The sequence below is a fragment of the Pelodiscus sinensis genome, chromosome 1 (assembly GCF_049634645.1).
Source record: "Pelodiscus sinensis isolate JC-2024 chromosome 1, ASM4963464v1, whole genome shotgun sequence".
NCBI classification, from domain to species: domain Eukaryota; kingdom Metazoa; phylum Chordata; order Testudines; family Trionychidae; genus Pelodiscus; species Pelodiscus sinensis.
Window position 1 is genome coordinate 311,350,375 of NC_134711.1, and position 12,652 is coordinate 311,363,026.

General features: G+C 43.8%; 1 protein-coding gene across 16 annotated transcripts in view; it reads left to right on the top strand.

Moving 5' to 3' along the window:
- The window catches only part of DLG2 (discs large MAGUK scaffold protein 2), a 1,555,116-nt gene that overhangs the window by 274,185 nt on the left and 1,268,279 nt on the right, over positions 1-12,652 (top strand). The gene's annotated exons all lie outside the window — the stretch shown is intronic.

A 12,652-nucleotide genomic window follows, 5' to 3' on the forward strand; every position in this document is an offset into this window, starting at 1 on the left:
GCATCATACCCAGATTTGTAAAGGAGAGTTGTCTGAATAATCAGGCGTCCTGGGAACCTCCTAGCTGACAGTGAACATGAGGTGAATTCTGAGAATTTCAGTGTTTGGGTAGTGTTTTACTGAGTGCCTTTGCTGTGTAAGGTATCTAGAACATTTTGATTATTGTGTAAATAGTAAGACTTGTTTGTATTCCGGTAACACCTAGAAGTCTCAGTCATAGGTCAGGGCCCCATTGTGCTAGGTGCTGAACAAACAATAGACCAAAGATATGGTTCTTGCTCAGCCAAGTATACAGTGTAAGTAAAAGAGAGATATCAGGTGGATGCAGCAAAGAGATGGGGATGCGGCAATGAGTCAATACTATCCAGCATGATGGGCAATGGTCTCAATACACCAGAAGTAACAATATCTCTAAGAACAATAGTTCATTAACAATCATCACTGAAAGCATTAGCTAAGTGTGGTTCTCTATCTCTTGCAGATGGGGAAACTAAGACAGAAAGATAAAGTGACTTTGAGCTAGGCCACATAGGTAATTAGACTCAGTGCTGAGATTAGAAAGCAGTCCTTTGCCTTTAGACCAGTCCCCCACCTCTCATGTTATCTGCTCTTCCCTGTGACCAGAGGTCACACATTCAGCTCTGCTAATGAGTGAGTTTAGCAGCAATTAGCTGATGAGATGGTGCCAGTGCCAACTCTCACAGCACATAATCCAGGAACCTGTGGCTACTGATTCCACGGGACTCAGGTCCAGCACTGGGCAACTGTGTGTGGGGGTCTCAGAATAACTGCAGGGTCTTTATAAAATATTCAGTGTCACACTTTCAGCCCTAACATTCAGATTACATTTTTAAGGCTGTATTTGCGAGGAAAACGGTTAGATTCTACTTTAAGAGCTTGGATTAGCCCTGACATTTCTAGGTCTCCAGGTGGGAAATTGCAGCTGTAGGCTTTGACAGCCCCTAAGGTTAGTGCTGACACATGTAATAAATAACTTTGCTGACTGCAGTGGAGTTAGTCTGGAATTGGTGTAACTGAAAGCAGAATCTGGCTGCCTTTCATTAACAACAAGAAGCTGCCTCTGATATATTTGCTCTACAAACTGATCATGAACGTGTGAACTGAGTTAACCTTGCATTCCATGGTGTACTGTGGACAGTAACATACATGGGGTCGCAATCATTTTACTCCCTCAGTTATAAGCAGGTCTCCCACTTCCCCATATCCCTAATACCCGTACCACTCATCCCACCAGACCTGTCTCCTGTACCTCTTACCTCATTGACTATACTGGCAGATATATGGACTACTGCAGAAATTAAAAGCTTCAGTCTTTTAAAAGTTGCAGTAAGTTGGGGATACATATTTCATAGATATTTTTCTGTGTTCTTTTCTGTACATAATTGGTATTTTTACAGCAGTGCGTATCTGGAATTACTCCATTGACTTCAAAACTATAAAACTTTCGTGGCTTCAGTGGAGTTATTACTAATTTTCACCAGGATTCATTACAGCAGATTTTGGCTCAGTGTGTTTGACATTTATTAAAATTGCTTGTACACACATTATATTCACATAACTTGCATCTATGTCTCATAATGGTAATTTTTAGCCTAAAATCAAATAATTGCACATTTTTAGGCATTTATTAACTTGATTTGTGCATGTAACTATCATGGTCACCTTTGGAGATATCTATCTTAATTTAAAGAGAGAGTAAATATTTAGGGTTTTTCCCTCAGGTTTTATAAATAATACAAAGGTGCTGACAGTGAATGCTATTAGAAAGTTCAACACATAGTAGTTAAATTTACTAGGGTATTTGAAACATTTCCAATTTATAGAAACTACTGTATATTAGAGATGTAAAATCCCATTTAATCAATTAACTGGTTAAAGATTAAGTTTAATCAGTTAACTGATTAAACTGAGTTGGAGGGAAGGGCCTGGAGTAGCCCCCTTGCCCACCACAGCTGGGCTGGAGTGGCCCCTGCACCATGGGCAAGGGCTGCTCCAGCCCTACAGAGCTAGGAGATTGAGTGGGTGAAAGCAGCAGTGGGAGGGGAGGGTGAACACGGTATTCACACTAGGCTTCCCCCCGCCCACTGCTGCTTCCACTCAGCACAATCCTGCTTACTCCCTGCCTGTGAGCTGGCAGGCCTCCCCACACCCTGTCACTTTCCTTCCCCTACCCCCAAGGCTGCTGACTCCCAGCCCACTTGGGCTGTGAGGGGAGCAATCTTCAGGACACGAGCAAAAGGCTGCTCCCAGATAATGGTGAACCAGTAGGTAGTAAGTCCCACCCGCTAAGAGTGAGGCTTACTGGGTAACCAGTTAACTGGTTACCCATTCACATCCCCACTGTAAATAGAGTGGTCGTATCAATAGTGGTGCAATAGATAAGCTTTTTAAAGTTGTGTGTAATATACTTGAAGATATTATTTAAATCCTTATAAATGCAACAGCCCAATAGATTGTGACTTGTAAAAGTCTGAAATCGTGATTTATTTAAGCAGTTTTTGCTGCAAACATTTGATTCCCCCCATCAATAAGTTGAATGTTCTCTAAACTACAAAATGGGCTTGCCTGATTTTATTTTGTTGGTGTCTCCATGTATTTACTGAACACCTGAGCCAGATAAAAGCTGAATCAGTCCATCAGGGCTTCTTGTTTATTTTAATTGATCAGGTCCTTAATTTAGTTTCTTTTTTGCTGATACATAAGCCACATGGATTTGTGGTAGTATTTTGTCAATAGAATTCAGTAAAAATAACAGGATAGGGCTGGAACTCAGGTTCTTAAGCCCATCTTGCTTCCTAGGCTTAAAAACCCTTGCAATGTGCACACTGCTATTTTTAGTGCACTAGCTCAAGTTCTACTGGTATAACTCTGTCTATCCAAGCTGGGAAGCTTGCCCTGTTCTGTGCAGCTCCTGGAAGCTGCAGCATGTCCCCTTGTGCTCCTATATTTAGGGGCAGCCAGGGGATTCCACACACTGCCCTTTACCCCAAGTGCCAGCCCAGCAGCTCCCATTGGTTGGGAACCATAGCCACTGAGATCTGTGGGAGCGGTGCTTGTGGAAGGGGCAGCACACAGAGCCACCTAGCTCTGCCTGTGCCAAGGAACTGGATGGAGGACATGCCACTACTTCTGGAAGCTGCTTGAGATTAGTGCCACCCAGATCCTGCATTTCCGAGGCCCTCCCTGTGCCCCAACCCTGCCCCACATCTGATCTCTTTTCTGCCCTCCAAACCCCTCAATCCCAGCCCAGAGCACCTTTCCATACCCCAAACCCTTCATCCCTCACCCACCCCAGAATCTGCATCCCCACCAGGAACTGTCAACCTCTCCTATACCACTCCCCCCATTTTGTGAGCATTCACCACCTGCCATACAATTTATCATATTGAAATGTGGCCATCGGACCACAAAGTTTGCCCATCCCCATTTTATGAGTTACATGAGCACAGGAACAGGCCTACTCTGCCATTGGTGGCTGCTCAAAGCACTGAGGGGAAGATGGCAGGAAGGTTCTACCCTTTTGCCCTCTCCTTCTTGCAAGCCAGACAAGGGGCTGCAGACAAGACAGGACAGATTGTATAATATAAATTGGCTTTTTCTCAGATAAGAAAGTAAAATTTGAAAGAAAATTGAAAATTTGAAGAACTATCAAATCTTAATTAATTAATTGTTAATATTACTCCTGCACTGAAGTCTGACTGTCAACTTCAACTGGAATACTGTGTTAATCCAGGAATGCAGAATGTGTGAACAGTAAATAACTGTTCATGTCAGAAATGTGATTCACCTGTGATAGTAGAGCAGATAAATTAGTAAGGGATTTGTTTAAAGACCTTGATATTAGGGGGGAAATGACCCTGTGTCTTTGGTGATCTATGTGCAACGAGTGTTAAGGTCTTAGTCCATTTCCTAATGGATAGGAACACATCACAAAATCCACTGTCACAACTTTGAGAGACCCAGGAGGGAGTCTATGGATTCAATCAGTCTTATATTGCTCCAGTCCAGTTCTGTAAATTAACAAAACTTCTCTCTGTAAGGCTGTCAGTCTAAGCAACTTTTATAAGGGCTTAATTCAGTCAAGTCTATAAAAGGTGGTGGAAAGAAATCCATCTTTTAATGTTACCAGGCAGCAGGGTTGTGTGCTTATGATAATCAGTGCCTAATGTTTATCACATGAAATCCAGACTTGCACAACCTGACTATCTTTCTCTCACTTCTTTATTAGCTCCCGGTGATCGGGCAATATATTTATATTATAACAAGTAGCACCAATAAATATAATTAGGCAAAGCTTTGCCTTGTCTCAAGCAGGTGGTTCCCAGAGAGGAAGACAGTGCAAGGTACTTCCGTCACACTGACACAGGAACCTGGTAGAATGATGAGGTGCTGCTCTCTTGAGTACCACCCCAAGATTTGGCTTGTGTGTTGGATGCTCCGTGACTTCACAGTGGCATAGCTGGTCAATTCAGGGGGTCTAATCAGGCCTTTCCTTGTACTGCCACTCTGCAGTAGATGTTGGAGCAAGAAAATACAGTTCCCTTCTGAAGCAGAAATGAGTGCTACAAAGCACACGGCTCCCAGGCACTTCATTCATCAGCAACAACTCTCCTTTCCCAACTAGCACTGCTCAGCTAGGAACAGCCAGAGTTTAGAACTCAACTTTCTCTCAGCACTATTGTAAGGGTGAGTAAGTAGATACTCTGCCTGAGCTAGTATGTTTTCAAGTTGCCCACGTGCAGCTATTGTACTATGAATAATATATGTTATTTTTGTTGTGCCATACTTGGCAATGTAAGGCCAGATTCTTTACCCGATCGGTTTGCTGGAGATTTCCCTGATGAAGTGGAATCCTTGAGTGCTGGATACCATTTCTAGCCCACCCAGCAGAAGGCTGTGTTGGGAACATGATGGGGCCCTGGTTGATGTGCACTGTCCTGTGACAGTTCTCTGATATCAGAATGGCCACAGGGGACCATTCCAACTGGCATAACATATAGCAACCCCTTAGGGTGCTCTAATTTATAACAGAGACTGGGTGGGCTCCTGAACTAGTTACCTCTTGCCCCCTTTTTGATCATCTATCAGAGTTGAATATCTGGTCTATAAAATAAAGGCCAGATTCTGGTAATAAATCAATGACTAATTAGTGAAAAGGACCAACCCCTGCAGCCATTCATGTGTGTATAGTTACTCAATTCAAGGGCACGAGTCTGATTTTCCTCTTCCTTACACTGGTATAAATCTGGAGAAACTATATACAGAGGTGTAAAGCTGATGTAAGTTTAACTCCATTCTCTTCAGGGAGAGTTCCCGTAGTCCCACCTACATGGAAGTATTATTTGCCGGTTCGAATGCAAAATTAAGAAATGCCAAGAGATGGAAAAATCACATAGATTAATTAACATATATATATGAGTAATTTCATTTGGTCTCATAAACATCAAGTTGAAGTAAACAGGCATAACCTTTTAGAACTCAATCTAGCTATGATGGCTCACATCAGCTGATGATCTGACTCATTATTATTAATAATTCATAAATAACCCTAAATTTATCTCGGTATTGAACAATTAATAACCACAGTTCTCCTTTTTTGTGGGGAGACTTCCTAACAGTGTTAACATCATCAGTCCAACATCTGTTGGTTTTTCTTTTCAGGAGTTCAGGTGAACCTGTTGTTGGATTGTAGTACCCATGAGTCTGCATCCTCTACTTTCACAACTGAGTTTCTTGGGTAAACAAATATATAGTCTCAGTTATAAATCAGAATAGCACTTGCTGAGGAAGTCTCTAACAAAACCTCTCACAAAACTAATTTCATGGGTTTTGTTCAGTTGGTCAAATATTCAAATTTAGATAAAATTGAACTCTTTTCTGAAGTCATTATTAGGTCCTGATGAGCATTTCAAACTGAGGTGTTTTCCTGCCAGATCTTAACAGTTTAATAGTTCTGAATGCATGCAATTTACATGCAATTTACTCAATTCTTAACTGAAGTAGTATTTCAGGGCGGCTTATATGACTGTTAGTTGACTGTTGGCCACTTTATGCAATCTTAGAAAAAGAGAAAAACTCTCCTCATTGATTACCATTTATCTTTGCTAGCAAATATATTCAAAGATGTGAGGCAGATGGGGTGTATAATTGAGTATTTATTTCAAATCTTTATTTACCAGTGTTAAATTTTGGTAGAATTATACCAGTTGTTTGTCTTTAGTGCTTGAATTCTGAGCATTACAAATGTAAACTGATGAAGCACATGTTGTGTTTTCTAGGAAAAAAAATCTTTTTTTTTCCTTTTGGGAACTTCAAGAAAATTATACAGAACAAACCAATGTGCACTGTATATGTCTTGTAATTATATCTTGTCAAAAGCTCAACTTTTTTTCTCTTTTATTCTTTAGAAATATGGTAATTGTCCCCTTTCCCTTGTAGTTAATTATAAATTTCAGGAAGAATTAAGTCTGTTAAGTCTCTTCTTTTTTTTTTTTTTTTGGTCTCCATGGTAGCAACAAGAATAGAAGTGAGTAACTTTGATCTCTCTTTCTGAGTGGCATTTTGTTTCTTCCAAGCATTGACCTTGTTTAGTGTAACTGAAATTTTCAATAGATATCATTAGCTTATAATTTGAGGATCTCAGGGAGATGTCTTTATAAGACCAAATTTAACTATGGAAGAGAAAGGTGATTTTGTTTTATGAATCTATTAACAGGTCCTGGAAACAAGGAAGAAAATGTTCAATTAACTGCTCAGGTGGTTGTGGTTGTGCTTTATTATTACTCAACATTGAGAAGCCTCATGTTTAAAAGTGAAGTATAAAGTGATGCATAGGTTTGGGAATGCAGGGAAACCTGCTCCTGCATTAATGAGTACTGCATTATGATTGTCAAGTTATCCATGCCTAGTAGGTGTCCAGTTGCACATAATCTGATGAGCATTACTGGACACAGTTGATAGGATAGCTCCTTATAGCAAGTAATGGTGTGTTCTGCTGTGCATTTCAAGAAATAGGGTTGGTTAAGTTGTACAGCATCCTGTAAAACCTTTTTGAGGTATATTTTGGGGGGGTCAGTACTGACATTGAGAAGAAGGGTGCCTTGGCTACTAACAGAGTTTCAGCATAGGCTTGAAGAAATTCTTTGTGTTTACATTTGTTTGCCTCTGACAGGCAAGTTTCCTTCTGTTTCTGTCCGTCTGGCACAAGGCTGTCAAGGAGAAGGAAGTGGGAATCTATGAATGAGTCATTATGTCAATAATTCCGGCAAGTGTATGGTCATATCTTGCCAGGCCTGAGACTCTTCATTTTGTCAATAGGCTATGTTTGAATTATCCTCTTTCTTCACCAAGAAAATCAGTATTGGGGAAGTCTTTTTGTCACAATGTGTGTGAAATTGGACATCATGCACTCGCCTAAAACTATTCAATGTTTCAGGAAGCTCTGGACCTCCTGATTGAAAAGTGACCCACCACCTTCAATGAATAGTCTTGACATTTGATGAGCCACATTGGCCCCTTCTGAATAAGATTTTGTTTTTCAAATCAGGCATTGGCATCCCAACTTCCACCTTTATACATGCTACAATCCAGCCAGCCCTGAATAAACCTTCGGTGGATACAACAAATATGTGCAGCTACTGTCTGGTGTCAAACCATCTCTTTGTTTCTCAGTTACTTTGCTTAAACTCAAGAACCCATCTTTCCACATTTACTTTTCTAGAGCCTTCCCAATTGCCTTTTGGGATGGTACTGGATTCAATACCAAAAGTGAGGGCAGATGGACAATCTCTTGCTGTCTTGGGATAAAGGGCACAAATCTACACTCCACTCTTGGATACTTGAACAGTATTAAATATGGCTGATTACAACATCCTGGTATCCTGCCTGAGCTACATGAAAAGGAAAACCCACTAAAATGATGTCTCATGCTTTGTTATTAGTATGCAAATATAGTTCTGCCACCAGAACACTCAGCTGTTGCATTCCACCACCAGTGCCTAACACTCTATTGTACCAATAGAAGAATTAGGGAGACTTTGTGGACTCAAGTGCCATTCATATACCAATGCTGTATAATTTCATCTGTCATTTACCACCATTGCAAACACCACTAATACCTAGGTACTCCACCATCTGGCTGAGACCAATGGATGGATGAGTAATTTGTTAAAGTTAAATACCATCAAGATGGAACCAATGCATGACTTAGTCAAAGAGCTCACCACCAGGATGTGATCTCCTCTAGTTGATGATCTCTGCCCAGGAATTAAGGTAGTCTACAGTTCAGGTCTCCTCATCAACTTTTTATTGATTCAGGACTGGCAAACATCAGTACCTTCAGGAAAGGCATTGTACTGCCTCTAGCTGGCTAGGGATTTAGTGTTGATCGTAGCTGGAGTTAATCTTCCATTTGTTCATTGCTTTCTGACTAGATTATTCCAATGCAATTTGCCTGAATTTGAAAGTATCAGCCCTAAAATAATTGCAACTGGTGTAAAATGCAACAGTCAGAAAAAATGGTTACTTACCTTTTGTAACTGTTGTTCTTCGAGATGGTTGTTCATGTCCATTCCATGTAGGTGTGTGTGCACTGTGTGCGTGTGTTGTTGGAAGATTTTCCCTTAGCAGTGTACGTTGAACCAGCAGGGGAGCCCCCTGGAGTGGCGCCGCTATATCAGCTAATATATACCATTGCAGGCCCTCCACCCCCTTGGTTCCTTCTTACTGGACTACTCCGAAGAAGGGGAGGTGGGCAGGATTTGGAATGGACATGAGCACCTAGCATCCAGATGGAGAAACGCTTCCAGTTAGCCAAGTAAGTGGCCCTAGTGGAAGGTTTCCTACTTCCTAACAGTACCTTCTGCACTCTCTCCAAGCATTGAAGCTGCACTTCTGTCAGTCATGGAGCTTCCAGGCCTTGAGGTGCAGGGATCGCAGGTTCGGGTGGCAGAGCCTGCTGAAGTCCTGCATTATCACACCCACGTCCAGAGAGAGGGCTATCGGCCTCTTGCAGGACAGGCTCAGAAGGTACATGAACCAGTGCTATCTGGGCCACACCGGCACAATGAGACTTACAGAGACCCTGAACTCCTGAACCTGTAGGAGCACCTTGTGTACCAGCAGGAAGGGTGGAAATGCATAAAATGTCCCTTTGGGCCCAGGGGTAATGAGTGCATCTCCCAGTGACCCCCAACCCTGCCCCATGAGGGAGCAGAACCTGGGATACTTTCTGTTTGGTGTCTGCAAACTGGTCTAGGAGGGGAAATCCCCATCTGTTGAAAATTTGTAGGGTCACATTCCCCTTGAGGGATCATTTGTGGTCAGAGAAGAACCTGCACAGCTGGCTTGCCAGAGTGTTCTGAGACCCCAGAAGGTAGGAGGCAAACAGGTAGATACCCTCCCTGATACACAATTCCCAAAGCTGGCGGGCTTCCCAACACAGGGAAGAGGGACGGACTCCTACCTGCCTGTTTATGTAGGAAACAGCCAACGTGTTGTCAAATAGGATAAGAACCGTTCTTCCCTCGAGTCAGGGAAGAAAGGCATGACATGCGAGATGGACTGCCCCACAGCTCCTTGACACTGATACACAGGGAGAGGTCCTCCTGCGACCACATACCTTGGGTCTGCATGTTGCCGACATGAGCTCCCCAGCTGGTGTTGGAGGCATCCATCACCAACCAAAGGGTTGGCTGAGCCTTGGAGAATGGGACTCCAGTACAGACCACCTCTTCTTGGGTCCACCAATCCAGGGAGTAGAGGATTTTTTTGGGGGAGGGGGATGGTGAGGAGCACCATCCCCACTCTGTCCCAAGAATGGAAGGACGGGTTGTGAATTTGTGCCAGTCACATCTGTAGAGGATGCATTTGAAGCCTGGAGTGCTGGATCACATAAGTGCAGGCAGTCATGAGTCCCAGCAGGCACATGCAATTCCTCACTGTTTGTCATTGGGAACGCACACGTGGTCATGATGGCTTCTCTAATAGCCAGAAAACGTGACCTGGGCAGGGAGGCCATGACCAATGTTGAGTCCAGCCAAGCGCCCACAAACTCTATGACATGAGTGGGAACCAGGGCCATGATGAGTAGAAGACCCAGTTCTCAGAAGAGTTCCTGTACCAGGACAATGTGGGCCAGCACCTGTTCTGAGGAGAGGCCCTGGACAAGCCAGTCATCCAGGTAAGGGAACACTTGGATGTGCCACTTTCTCAGGATGGTGATGACTACAGCCTTTTTGTGCATTTTGTGAACACCCAAGGGGTTGTAGAGGAGGGCCATAAACTAGTAAATGTCCTGGCCAACCATAAAGCAGAGGAACTGTGGCCAGACAGACTAACCCCATATCATCCATCTTATTTGCCTCTCTGAAGCATACAGGACAGAGAAGGAGCAATAATATCAGCATAGTCTATGCTGGCTCATCTGATCCTGAGAAGCTGAAACATAGATATGAGGAGAGATCAGGATATGTGAGACTGCCACCGGCTGGCACCTATGTTGATTCGAACACACACACAGTCCCCGAGAGGAATTTCCCACTGAGAAAACAATGTCCAGTACTTCAAAATTTAATCACCTCAAATCTCTCTTACAAGTGTAAATTAAGTTCACAATTTCCTTGTAAGAACTGGTCTCACAGCAGACAGAACAGCATCAATTGGCATTACAGATAAGAAAGAGAAATACGTGACCCCATGGGTATATAAGATGGGCCCAGCATACACTCACTTTGAGTGTCATTCTACCCTCTACCTGCTGGTGGGGTTAGGTGTTTGACCTCCCGAGGTTCTATGGGGACGCCCACCTCGTATTTTCGTCTTTCCTAGGAATTGAGGGACCGGCCCTGGCCTGACATGCTGGAGTCGAGAGGCACAGAAGGGGGTAAAAATGGTACCTGGATGTGGTCCTCTGTCTTAAGTGTACACATAGAAAGAGTAAGCTGTTACTTGGTACCATTATTTCTATTTTTCTATCTTTATCTTCTTTGTAACCATTTTTAAGACCTATATTTTGCTAATAGTTAAGAAATAGAACAATAGCCATTGCAACCATATGATTTATAAGCTTCTTTAATAAACCTGTAACTGTTTAAGCTTTAACCTGCCTCCTTCAGTTGCTGTAACAGAACCAAGCACAATTTAAAAGAACTTCAGCCGGTCTAAAGGGACAGTTATAGGAAGAGCTTGGGCGTTTGGATCTGTGTCACTCCCAGGTGACAGGATCCACTGGGGCATCTTTCAGTCTTTCCTCAAGGCTGCCCGCTGCGAAGGAATTATGAAATTCTAGCAGCTGAAATCTAAGATGTAATAAGCTCTTCCTATATAACGGGGCGTCTGTTGGCCTGCTGGCCACCCTCTGCGATGGGACCCCGATCCTAGCAGTAAAGGCACGGACGTTAAACCTTTTCTCGGAAACATACACACACACACTGCCCTGACCGTCGGCTGACAGGAACCGTCTGTGGTGAGGGGCAATGGAACTATGGAAGTAGGCATCTTTTAGATTGAGAGCAGCATACCAGTCTCCAGGAATGAGGGATGGGATAATGGACTCTAGGGTCACTCACCATCTTGAACTTGGCCTTGGTGATGAAGGCATCGAGTTCCCTGAGGTTTAGGATGGGTAAACACCCTCCCCCCCCTTTGCCTTGGGAACCAGGAAGTACCAGGAGTAAAAAATCGTGCCCATGAACTCCTGGGGGACCACTTTGGCTGCTCCCAGTCTCAAGAGCTGCAGTATCTTGTCCCTGAGGAGATACTTGTGAGAGGGGTCCCTGAAGAGGGACAGGGCAGGGGGATGGCTGGGGAGGGGGGAAAGATAGGGGATAGACTATCCCCTCCCCACAATCTCTAGGACCCATTGGTTCAAGGTAATGCACTCCCAGGCACAGACAATCCCAGAACTGGAAGGGGGAGGCTAGTAGGCTGTCCTTGGGCATACCCTCAAAAGCCTTGATGCAGTTCCTGGGGCTTGTTAGAGGGTCCCTGGCCCTGATCTGAGGCAGGGTGGGAATGGAACCTATTATTCCTTCTGTTCCCATTTCTCCCCATACGATGAGGGAAATCCAATCTTGCACCCTGTTGGGCAGGCCTAGAAGGGTTCCCACGCAAGAGGGAACATCTCTGGGAAGCTGGGGGACTTTAGGGTGGCTCGAGTATCTTTAAGGCCATGCAGATGCTAATCAATCTGTTCAGAGAACAGGGACGGCCCTTTGAAGGGGAGGTCCTGAATAGCAGTCTGAGCTCACGAGACACTCCAGATCCCTGTAGCCATGAGCTGTGGCATAAGACCAGTTCCATGGCCATGGTGCAGGCCACTGCATTTGTGGCGTCTAGGGCAGCTTGTAGAGCAGCTCGGAAAATTAGCCTGCCCTCCTCCAAAAGGGACCTGAACTCCAATTGGGAGTCCCTGGTGAGCACTTCAGAAAACTTCTCCATAGCAGTCCATTTATTATATGAATAGCAACTCAGCAGGATCTGCTGGTTTGCTATACAAAGCTATAAGCCTTCCAAGGCATAGGTCTTCCTGCCCAGGAGGTCCATTTTTTTGGCATCCCTATTTTTTGGCATGGCACTCGGTTGGCCTTGACTGTCCCTTTGGTTTACCATCTGGACAAATAGGGATCTTGGG